Source organism: Diabrotica undecimpunctata, chromosome 2 (genome assembly GCF_040954645.1).
Source record: "Diabrotica undecimpunctata isolate CICGRU chromosome 2, icDiaUnde3, whole genome shotgun sequence".
Taxonomy (NCBI): Eukaryota; Metazoa; Arthropoda; class Insecta; order Coleoptera; family Chrysomelidae; genus Diabrotica; species Diabrotica undecimpunctata.
Window position 1 is genome coordinate 125,261,204 of NC_092804.1, and position 12,451 is coordinate 125,273,654.

Consider the following 12,451-nt stretch of genomic DNA (forward strand, 5'->3'; position numbering starts at 1 on the left):
ACACATGTCTTTATTTTTACTTATAAGCTCTTTCGTAATTTCGTGTTCTCTTGTGTTCAGAGACTTAGTATCCACGTACCGATTTGAAGTATATTTTTCTGTTTCCATAAATTCGTTGGCCTCTTTGTCACGTTGGTCGTCGTAATGAAATCATTCCTGTTCCGAGGCATATTCCTGTTTTATGAGCTGTATGGGTTTAAAGTCTCTATCAGTAGGGTGCTAACCTGACTGTAGACCACCTACTTCTTTATCCGGTCTTGGGACCGGTAACAGTTTTGTCGAGTTACAAAATCCATTGAACAAAAATGCAGGAGGATTTTTTAAAGCAGACATAAGAAATATATTATAATGCGGATTTTGTCCAAATCTTTATATATTATAGCAGATAAAGAACACACACTATAAAGAAATAAAAAGAATACGTAAAAATTGCTACGAAAAGAGATATAATTGCTACTTAATGTATTGAAATAGATAATTAAGAAAAGACGCATTGTCATCAGAAAAAATGTCGTTAGCACAATTTTTAAAATTTTGCAAACAAGTTGTTTTATTGCAAGCTTGTTACATTTTCTAAAGGTAATTACAAAATCTAAGTTCAAAGCATATTTGATCAATTAAGTTAATTTATCTACTCCTTAATTAAACGGTATTGCCACCTTAAACTAAATATCTCGTCAATGTTACATATTTAAACACGACTCTTCTGACGCCAGTGGGTTACATTGCTAAGAAAACACATCATCATCACTTTAATTAGACTCCAGAAAGCGAAACCTCAGAAAAACAAACGAAGGAATTTTAATTACACATCCCACCCTGCTTGCTTGTTACTTCGACAAAATTACGAATATCAGCATAAATAATGACAGGATCGGCCTACGACAAATCACTCCAGTAAAACGCTTTATCAGTAAAGCGTCGGTCACATGTTCCTTACAGTATTATATCTTCCAAAAAATAGGAATTCATATATTGTAACATTTTTTTAACTTTTAATTTGTTTTTATTTTTTATTTCATTCTTTAAGGTAAGGTGCTACTGAGTATCTATGTCGCTTTGAAATTTTTATACTGCCTTTGGTAACTTTTAATAGCGCAAGGCGAGTACCGTCGCAGGTTAACAACTATAGAAATTGTATCCTTTATACCCATCGGATATATTTTTTCAATTAATGAGTTATAAAGTTTAAAATGTGCTCGAACTGTTAACTTTCTCAAGAGAAACGTATCACTTCTGGTTGTGTTGTTTGGAAAATAAGGGGTGTTTTCTCTGGCGATTTATTTGATTTTGTTAAGTGCAGTAATCTCATCCCTTCAAGTATTTATATTAAGAAATGAATAGTCGTAATAAAATTATATTTTCAAAGCTAACGACAGATTTATTCTTAAGTGATACAATAAAGCTCTAGAGATTTGTTGTAGGTGTAGAGTCAGTGTTTGAATTTTTAACAGGGAGACCATCAACAACTGTAAGTTATATTATTTTCCACCTGTATATTACCTAAAAAAGCTAGATGTTCAAGAAATTCTCCAAATCTGTGCTTTCTGCCCTGTTCAAAACAAACAGTCGATAAAAGAACAGACATGAGGAATCTACAATATGCAATTGTGCATTCCATAACACGTTATATTTATGTAGGCAAAAACCCTCCACGAACTAATTTATAGTACGTCATTCGTGAGTGTACAAAAATAAGAAACACAGTTAAGATTGCTGAATCCTGAACTTCTGATCTAGTAAAGATTATATTTTTTGTTTTAATGGAATATTATACTAAGACAGACAGTTCACATGAGGCTTGTTCTGCACAAAAGCGGGCGCAACAAATTCATTCGTCGAACATTTAACAATTTATTAAAAAAAATTTGCTTATTGTTAAAACAAGTGCATATTCCAATTTTATTATTAAAATATGAGCGTTTAATATGGCAATACTTAAAAAAATGTACATATATGTTGTTCTCAGCATTTTTGGATTTTTGTGAAATTTTTCAAAAAATTTGCTACGTTCAGCTTCATAATTTATGGGATTTAACCAAAATATTGAGTTAGCAATGAAGTCGATGATGTCTACAATACTACTAAAAATGTGCAATCATACGTGAATCCGTCAAAGAGTTCTCTGTAGACAAACCGCCATACGTGTGATGTATGAATGAAGAATGTTGTAAAACAAGGGGATTGGCTATCGCCATTAGTGTTAATTAGTTTAAATATGGCCATGAAAGAAGCTAATATACGGCCGAGAAAGTTTTTTAACCAGGGACCTCACATGTTTTTGGAGTGTGCCGACGACATCGTCATTGTAGGAAGTACTACCTCCAAATCAAAGTAAATGTTTATAAAAATAGAAGAAAAAGCATAAAGGGTAGAACTTTGGATTAGAAATATCTAGAAGAAAAAACCAAATATATGCATATTAACCGGAGTGCAGGTAGAGATAGAATAGGGTAAAATACAAATATGCACACAGACAATTTCGAAAGTGTTAAAGAATTTTAGTATCTAGGTGCCAATATAATTTACGACAATGACATAAACACTGAAATACGGGCACAAATACAGAAAGGTTATAGAGACTGCTACGCATAACAATTATTCATATTAAAGTCAAATATACCGTCAAAATCATCAGAGATTTTAAAAGTTACAGAATAGTGAATAGACCAGTCTTTAGAATACTGGATCAAAACAAAACAAACTATTATTAAGGTTTTTTGAACTCAAAGTACTGAAAAAAATATATGGCCCAAAAGTTGATAGGATCACTGGAAACTATCAAATTAGAACAAATGAAGAACTGAAAATCTTGTACAAGCAACCAAACATCATCAACGAGATAATATACTAGAGACTAAGATGTGAATAAAGCCAACAAAGAACGGCTCTGAACAACAAATCTGATCAGAAAATCTGATCGGCAGGAGACCTGTGGACAGTTATTTATTCCGAAGAGAAAGAACATTACAACATATAAAAATATGAAGACTATATACTTAAAGTATATGTTACGAGCAACACAATACACTTTTAAGCCACTAATACTAAAAGGAAAGATAAACAGTAAGAGAGGCCTAAAACGTAAAAAGATATTACTGCTGCTTCAAATTTACTAATGGACGAGAATCCATATTTATAAAATGCTTCATAATGCTGCTAAAAATAGAACAACGTAAATCTGATTGCCTGACTTCTCATTAATGATTTTATTTTTGTCAACAACACCTATCTGTTTTTCAATACAACTGGCTTATAACTATAGAAGTAATTTAAAATAATTTAGAAAATTGAACAATTTTTAAGATATTACAGAAAATTTTATACATAAAAGCCAGGTAAATCTTTTAATGTAATAATACTAATACAAGATTTATCAAATGGTCTTCATCGTCTTCAAAGTGGGATTTTGAGTATAAAAAATTGCCTATCCAGTAAGAATATTGATCAGATGCGTTTCAAATATGAAGTACCAATTTATTAGTACCTAAATATGTTTGCTACTTGGCAAGTACCTTGAAATCGTGAGAATACGCTGCTGATAAAAAAAAATTGAATATATTTAAAATCAGTGAAACAGAAAATGTTCCCTATTAAAATCAAAATATTAAAAAAAAAATTAATAGGAGAAATAACCAAAGTGAGACACATTACAGGGTTTAACAGGTAGCTCTGTTAGATATCGTATTCAGTAAAACACAAATTTAATTTGAGCAAAAACAAATTCGAAATAAATAACAAACGAAAATTAAATTCTATAAAACAATAAATTGTACAATAAATAAAAATATTGTACAATAAAAATAAAATACTTATCTTTATGAATAAATGGACGATGCTACAATCCACTTGCTGGGAAAATTAAAACAAAAGGTTGATATATCGGTCAGTACTCAAACGTAAAGAAGAAAGACACTACTCTATTCGGACGAGGAACGGAGAGCGACCAATCAATACTAGAATCAATACAATATAGAAATTTATTGATCCTATCCGGCATCCATCATCAATAAATTTCTATATTCTAAAAGCTATGGGCAGTACATTACTGAAACACCCAACGGGCTAACATTAGCGTCCATATCTAATAAAATACAGATGAATAAGTCCCCTCTCACTAATGAACAAACCACAAAATATGCTTCGCTCCCGTACTTCCCACAAATCACTAACAAGCTTAAGAAACTATTCAAAAACTTACCTGTCAAAATAGCCTAAAAAAATACCAGAACCTTAGGAAAGTTATTTTCTAAGACAAAAACTCCATTGGCCCCTCTAGAACAAACTAATGTCGTCTATCATGTACCCTGTGCAGAGTGCTACTCCTGCTACATTGGCCAGACCAGCCGCTCTCTTTAAGGTCGACTAACGTCCCACAAAAGCGACATTAGGATTTCTAAACCATCTTGTGCCCTTGCACAGCATGTCATTTCAACCAAACACAGTATCGACTTCACGAATACCAAAATACTGTGCAAACAAAAAAATTATCATAAGCGATCCATCCTTGAAATGTGTCAAATTCTAAAACATCGATCGTCCCTAAATAAGAGAACCGACATCGACAACTTGAGCCAGATATATCTCTCTCATCATACAAAACAAATAAAAAAACCCCTTACAAGACAGTAACTTCATTCCCATTCTTCTTTCCAATTTTTGTTTGTTTGTTTATTTTTTAAAGAAAAAGAAAAAATGAATTTTTTTTTAAAAAAGGTCTGTCCCCGTTTCGCTCGCTAATTCCCTCAAGAATCGTACCTCTTCCCTGCATTTCAAAGAAACATATGTACGACAATAAGCCACATGTGAAAATTATGACATCCTAGAGCTGATAGAAAACAATCGAAAAGATTAGTGTGGTTTGACCCTCGAAAGAGCTTAAACCAACATTCAAATGAAGCCATCGGTTAAAATTAAATGAACTAGTGTTCTTACAGTTTTTCTTGTATTTTTTTGTTTCGTTTCTCTCGTTTAGTTGTTAATCTTTAATGTTAAGTTATCGTAGAGTTTTTATAACATCTATAAAAAAAACCCCACAAGTTGTTTTTTTTTAAGTATGAACCCTGTTGGTTGTTTACTTATATTCTAAAATCTTTTTTATTTGTAGTGATCTGATGATGCTTTTAAAAATAAAAGCGAAACGTATTCGTCAAGTAATTGACGACTTTCATTTGCCAATTATTGACCGATAAAACCTCTGCGATTCAACCATTGAATATATTTTATATATATATATATATATATATATATATATATATATATATATATATACATATTAACATAAATATGTTATTAACTTATATTGCTATTAGTAATTGCCACAAGGAATTAAGATCTTTGTCATATTTTACAGCTTATAAATTTTAACAATAATTATTAAGTAAGGTCTAATGTAAATATGCACATATTTATTTATCTAGAACTCTTAGTTCTTATAAGTATGTCACGTATATTTCTCAAACATTACGAGCACTACTTTAAGCGAAATGTTGTGCAGTAATTCATTATCTGCTTAGTCCTTTGTCAGTCTACTCTAGTATATGCACTTTCCTGGTTACTTAGATGTTTGTACATTTTAGTGCTTGCTTACCATGTAACGTTATTATTCCTTCATAACGACAGATTTTGTCAAAGTTAATACCAGTGGTAGCTCGGGGAAATTATATATTATATAGGTGAGCATAATTTTAAAATTTTGCAGATAAATTTGTGTAATGAAACATTAAATATTCATGTGTTTTTTTATTACATTTTTATTTCCTTTTTACCTTCTTTGCCTTCCTTTTTTCGTATTTGAAAACCCTCTGATCTCCATTGGAGATAACTTCTGTTATACAAAGTTTTAGTTTAGCTTAATTAACACCTTCAATATTATGTTTGTGGTACTTACCATGTTTTTACAGATAATAATTATTAAAAAACCTTTAAAACTATGTTAAATCCCGCTTGTTCTTCTGATATCTAGAGCAATAAAAAAGCTTTAGTCTTTCGTGTAATAACAGGTAGATACTATAAAGTACAACTTTACTTGCATGTGATATTAAGGCTATCGTTATATAGTTGCTGCAGTTAAGCTGAGTTGATTTTTTAAAGATAAATGAAAGTGGAAGTTGGAAAGTGAACTGGACAGTCGGCGCACCCCTCTCAAGTTTCCCAGGTTTGTCTCTAGATCAGCTTCATAATATTTACTCCAATATCTTCTGTCCTTCTTAAAACTTTGCTATGAGCTAGGATCTAGGATTTCTTTGTAGTAAATTCGTTGTAATTTGTATCGACGTGGGAAGCATCTGCAGTCCTTGATAGTATTTTTTCTATACCTCCGCAACCTCTTTCTCGCCACTTATGATGTGCTGGTTTTCATCCATTGTTGTTTGTATAATTGGTTTAAATTCTCAAGCTAGATATCGGATTTTGTTGTAAAGCTGATAGGATTCATAACGGTTTGAATGCCTCTCTATTTCTGCATTCTTTATTTATATGTTTTTTTAATTACTATTTAAATGGGAATAAGCCACAATTAAAGGTTAAAATACGTTTATTGACGTTTTAATTTCCACTTCGGAAATCGAGAACGATTTCCGAAGTGGAAATTGAAACGTCAATAAACGTATTTTAACCGTTAATTGTGGCTTATTCCCATTTAAATAGTAATTAATTAAAAATGCCACAAGAAAATAGCTTCAGAACAATGTTTCTTTTTGTCCTCTCTACACGCACTTTTAAGTTTTCTTTTTAACATACAAAACCAATGTATATTTTTGCTGTCGTTCTGATCTATGAGACATTTGATTCTTGTTCGCTCTTCAAACTTTTCTTTCTGTCGTCCAGTGCTTTTTCTTGACGATATTTTATTTTATTTCAGCTTTTTATATAGATATTTATGGCATTTCTAAATGCTTGTTCATTAATCTAAATCTTTTGTCATTATGCTGCAACTTAATTCTTGTTAGTTGTAGCTTGAAGCAACCCCAAAACAATTTATGATGAGATTTACATTCTTCTCTTGGTCTTGCTTTGAAGTTTGTTAAAAATATCTTTAATCTGTTAATAATCAACATGTAGATATTTTTTTTGTTATTTTGTGCACCTGGGCTCATTCACGTCGATAAATAGTACACCTAAACCTTGAGTATAGTGTTTGCAATAGCCGTATTGTTTTCCGTTAGAAAATCTATTAAACATTCTCCTCGATTTTTTGTAATTTTCCTCGTCATTCCTTTAGCCTTTCTCAGAGTGTGGTCACACTCTAAATATTGTTAGACTGCTGTCTACATTGGTTGCAATCCTGTGCTATATTGACGGCTGCATGTGCGGATTTTTTCTCTTGAACTTCTACCTTTTTTTTAACTTGTAATAGTAGTTCCATGGTAACCATTTTTTTAGCCATTTGGCCGTAGTAAATTAGGTATGCTCGGTTTTCTTTTTTTACAGCCTGTCTTGTATATCTTGTATATACTCTTATTTATACCTGTCTTGTATATACTCTTTTAGAATTATTTTGCTCGTATCGATTGTTTTAAGAGTTCATGTTTCAACTGCGTATATAGCAATGGAAAAATTAGGGCATTGGCAAATCTGAGCTTATTATTCCTTGGTATTGTTCAGTCTTTCCATATTTTAATCAGTTGAGCCGTTGCAGTTTAGGCCATTGTTAGTCTACGCTGGCTTTCTAAAAAGCAGTCGTCATTGTTAGTTATCAGGGAGCCCAAGTATACAAATCTGTTAACCACTTTGAAATTTGCCACTTGGTGCATGTGGTAAAGTAATAGTTTATTGTTATTTTGAATTCCAAATTATTTGCTTATCTGGCAGAGCCATTCGGTGATGGTAATCATTTCGACTTTATTGTGTCTCACATGATTAAAGCTCGGATTTATAGGCAATAAAAATTGAAGAAAAAGGCGCCTATATAGGCAAAGATTTTTATTAAAAAAGGCAGGAATATTAAATTTAGGCAAAATATAGGCAATAAAGGAATATAACTTATTATATATTGTACAAAGTGAATTAACGTAATATTAACTTAAGGCAGGTATATTTACACATCATAATCATAACATTAGTATAAATAAACTAGTAACTAAATAACTGTAAATTAATAATTAAACATTGTAACCACTTAAAATTTTATCATTAATACAAACAACTAAATGTTTTTCAATATTTTCGGTCTTAAAACTATGTCTTCGATCACTTAAAATTAATTTGTACATTGAAAACAAACGTTCGACATCGAAAGATGTAATTGGAGCATATTTCAGAGCGGACAATAAATCTGGCATAATTTGAAATTCCTCGGAAAATGTCCCAATCAAAACTTTAGCAACATTAGATAAAAACGAAAAACCTTCATTCTTGTCGAAAACATATTTCATTTTTTTTTAAATTAATTGACCGTTACTTCCAAGTGCCGATTTAATTTTCGTCTTTAAATTATCTATTATTTTACTGACTCACATAAATTTAACTCTTGTTTGTCTAATAAGGTAATTGTGGTAACTATTAATTTATAATTGTCATTGATATAAGCGAGTTCCTGTTTCAGTTTGGGATTTTTTAATATTTTTTTTGCTTCTCCAATGGCTTCGGAAATATCATCATCAAATTCTGACATAAAAAAACTGCTTCGAGCCAGGTTCCCCATCTTGTAATTACTAGTTTAGGTGGCAAAGGGACACCGGGTAGTCTTTCTTTATATATTTGCACGCTCAACGGAGCGTTTACAAAAACTTTTTTCATTAAATTTATAAAATTATTTATCAACGGAAACAGATTTCTTATTTCTTCAGCAATTCTATTTACCCCGTGGGCTACACAAGTGCAATGAATTAACTTAGGATAAAAAATCATTAAATTAACAGCAGCTTTTAACATATATGCCGCAGCATCTGAAAGCATTAAAACTATTTTATTTACTGGTATAGCGTTGGGTAAAAAGAGGTTTGTTAAACCATCTTGTATAAATCGACTTATTGTTAAATTGTTTGTTTTTTCCAATTTTTTAACGGCAACTAAATAAGGTTTTCTCGCAAAGTCTACGTTCAAAATTCCAATTATTAAATTAGCTATATACCTGCCGCATACATCCATTTTTCCACAGTATGTTTTCTCAATGTACTCTCGTCCGGTAAGGATTTATTAAGATATTTTTCGAAAAAGCATTTAAAACTAGGGTTATTAACTTTATATAGAGGAATGTTGGATGCAACCATCATCTGGCATAAATCAAATTTAAATGCGTCTTCCTCCTTTTTTTTTAACTGCTTAAACTATCCCGCAGAGATATTTGGGCTAACTTAGAGGAATTTAATTTTTCCAAATTACGTTTATGAAGTGGGGTTCCACAATGCTGGTCAATAAAGTACTTTTTTCTACTTGAAATTTGAGAATTTAAAAAAAAATAATTAGAATTCTAAAACCGCTTTAGAATTTAGTTACGTTGTGGGACGAGAAAAAAAAGAGAAAAAATAAAACTTACCAATTTGCCGCATGGTTTACAAAATGCTCCATCTCCTTCTAGAGAAAGTTCCAAATAAGGTGCGATCCAAAGTAAACTAGGATATAGCAATTTGTGACTAAACTCTGATACAGTAACCGACTGTACAACTAATAATAAACTAATAAAGCTTAGGGATTTCCAAATAGTTAACCCTCAAGTCTCGATCAGGTACATTTTCCTAGAAATCTGTTATATAAACCATTGATATTTTGTGTATTTTAACCGTGTATTTTAACTTTGGCTGGTTTTTTATCATATACATTTTTTCAGGTTAACTAGGACGTGAGGTACTATATATTTCCCATTATACTCCAGAGGCGATTCCAGTTTACTAGAAAGCATTGGTGTGATCTACGAAACAGAGCAGCACTGGTATGTTGTATTCCCTCGATATTTCTATTATTTGTCTGGTGTGTAGTATTTGATCTTATACTTTAGATACAAACTCGTCCATAATTATAAGTGTTTTTTTAGATGGAATATTTCTTAATGCACCTTCTATAAAGGAGTTTTCGTCTTCCATTTCATTTTCTGGTACGTCTGAGTTTGATATGTAAACTTGAATGTGTATTTTGTTTGGAGATCCAAGGAAGGTTATTTGTATTCGTTTTGATTTTTAGTCGTTTATTGGTTGGTAATCACAGATATACTGTGAAAATTGTTTAGTTACTTTAATGATAACTCTATTTCCTCCAGCATTAGTTGCTTCCGATAGGTATATAGTATGATCTGCCGTTTGGAAATGCACTTGTCCTTTCCAGTGGGTCTTCGAGTATCCGAATGTTTTCCATGTAATCTCTTATTACTCCTCGTTCTGCTATATATAGTTTTTTAGGTTACAATTGCTTTGCTTTACTAAAAACCTAATTCCCTTTCAGACTCAAATTTCGCACATGTTGTCTGGCCGCTTACAAACACGTGTTTGATATCAAATTTCACAATAATTGGCTCCAAAACAACTAAGCGCCGATTGATAATCAGATCGCTACCTATCCCTAATTCTTTAGATGTATTATCCATGATTAATTAATGTAATTTTATATTAGCTTGAATTTTATCTCCAAAATATTTTAAAAGTAACATAATGTAATTCGTTAAAGCAATTTTTATTTCAACAAAAGAATTTCATACAAGAGGCATCATGTGTATTGCATTGCATAAAAATGTAAAAACACACTCCCTGTTTTGATTCCTGAGTGGATCATGTTGGCATATAGTATACATTGAGATCGACTTAGGTAGGTGTCTTGTGTTATATTACATCATTTTAAAGTTTATATATTCTGAACAAGCTAAATTTTGCCGCGAATATTAATTTTAAAACCCCAAAAAAGATGCAAAAAAGTTTACCACTTTTACCCTCGGTCATCACCCTAAAACCGCCCTCGTAGGGGGGTAAAAACCCACAAAAAGCGATTTACTAAGAATCTGTACGCCGTAGAAAAAAATGTTTTAAATAAAAAATGTAGCTGAGAAAATTTTAAACAAAAATGTTTATTAATATTGTTCTAAAGCTATTTTGTTGTGGCATTTTAAAGTAATTACTATTTAAATGGGAATAAGCCACAATTAAAGGTTAAAGTAAGTTTATTGACATTTCAATTTCTACTTCGAAAATCGTTCTTAAAATACAAACATTAGTGTTGCATATAAATGTCTCCTTGGTAGATTGACAACTGTCGCTAATATGTCATTATTTCTATTGAGGTTATCTAAAGTATGTATACTGTTTGGTTCTAAAAGAATATTAAATTTATTTAAATGTATATTTCTTCGTTTTTTATATGAATTTTCATATATTATAATGTAAACTAAAAAATAATTTGATTAAAATCAGAATTTGATGTCACTTTCAAAAACAAATCTTTAGTTCTTACAATATCTTGTTGAACAAAAAATAAATTAGATCTATGAAATTGCAATCTTTCGCGGATCATGAACAAACTGGCTATATGTAGGATATTTTCCAACCTTCTGCTTGAATATGGTGTACGTAACTTCAAGCCCTTTGGTATTAGGTTATTGTCTCTACATCTTTAAAATTTCACTAATGTTTGTATTTTGAGAACGATTTCCGAAGAGAAAATTGAAACGTCATTAAACTTACTTTAAGCTTTAATTGTGGCTTATTCCCATTTAAAAATGTTTGTTAGCATTTCTTGTGTAGAATAAACCATTCTCTCATAAACAACGCTTGAAGCGACCATCGATTTTGAATTTTACGCGCGCAAAATTAATGTTCAATAAAATTTTTATCATTTCGACTGTAAAAATTGGATATCTTTTGATTTATGTGTTCTATCGATAGAAATCAAGATACGTTTTAAAGATAAAGAGTTCAGTTTTCGTATGCAATTTTTATATTTTGCTGCAAGTAAACTGCAAGATTTTATAACGGTGTTAAATAAATAAACATCGCGCGATTCGTGCCATTTTTATGATTCTCATGAGATCGATAAAATATATCCCTTTCATTGACTAAGCACTATGAAGTTTCGATTATAAGAGCCTAAACTTTAAAACTTGCAGCATGAAGTTTTAGTTTTGAGTTTTGGCAACAAATGAGAGGCATTTAAAATATGCTTAAAAAAGCTGGATTTAAACTTTCATATAACAAACGATCTAAAACGTTAAACACATTTTTTTTTCAATTATACTAGTACGTTTTTCAAAAGAACCAAACTTCTGCTATAAACTACAACCAAAGCCGTCTTCTTGGAGGCGTTTTCCAAGTGGAGGAACCGTGAAGTGCGATAGTTTGTAATGTGAAACATTAAATTCTGCGTTTTTTATTTATATTTCAAATGCCTCATATTTGTTGCCACAACTCACAATTAAAATTTCATATCATAACCCTAAAAAAAATTTTTTTTTTGGCCTAATATGTTTATTTAGGTGTTGTTTTCATTGTGCAATAATTGTATATAATTTAGTTATCTTAAAATCAAGATA

The 12,451-nt window shown here is 31.0% G+C and overlaps 1 protein-coding gene across 4 annotated transcripts in view; it reads right to left on the reverse strand.

The window, feature by feature from the left end:
- Positions 1-12,451, reverse strand: part of LOC140434852 (5-hydroxytryptamine receptor 1-like) — a 1,076,278-nt gene that overhangs the window by 187,012 nt on the left and 876,815 nt on the right. The gene's annotated exons all lie outside the window — the stretch shown is intronic.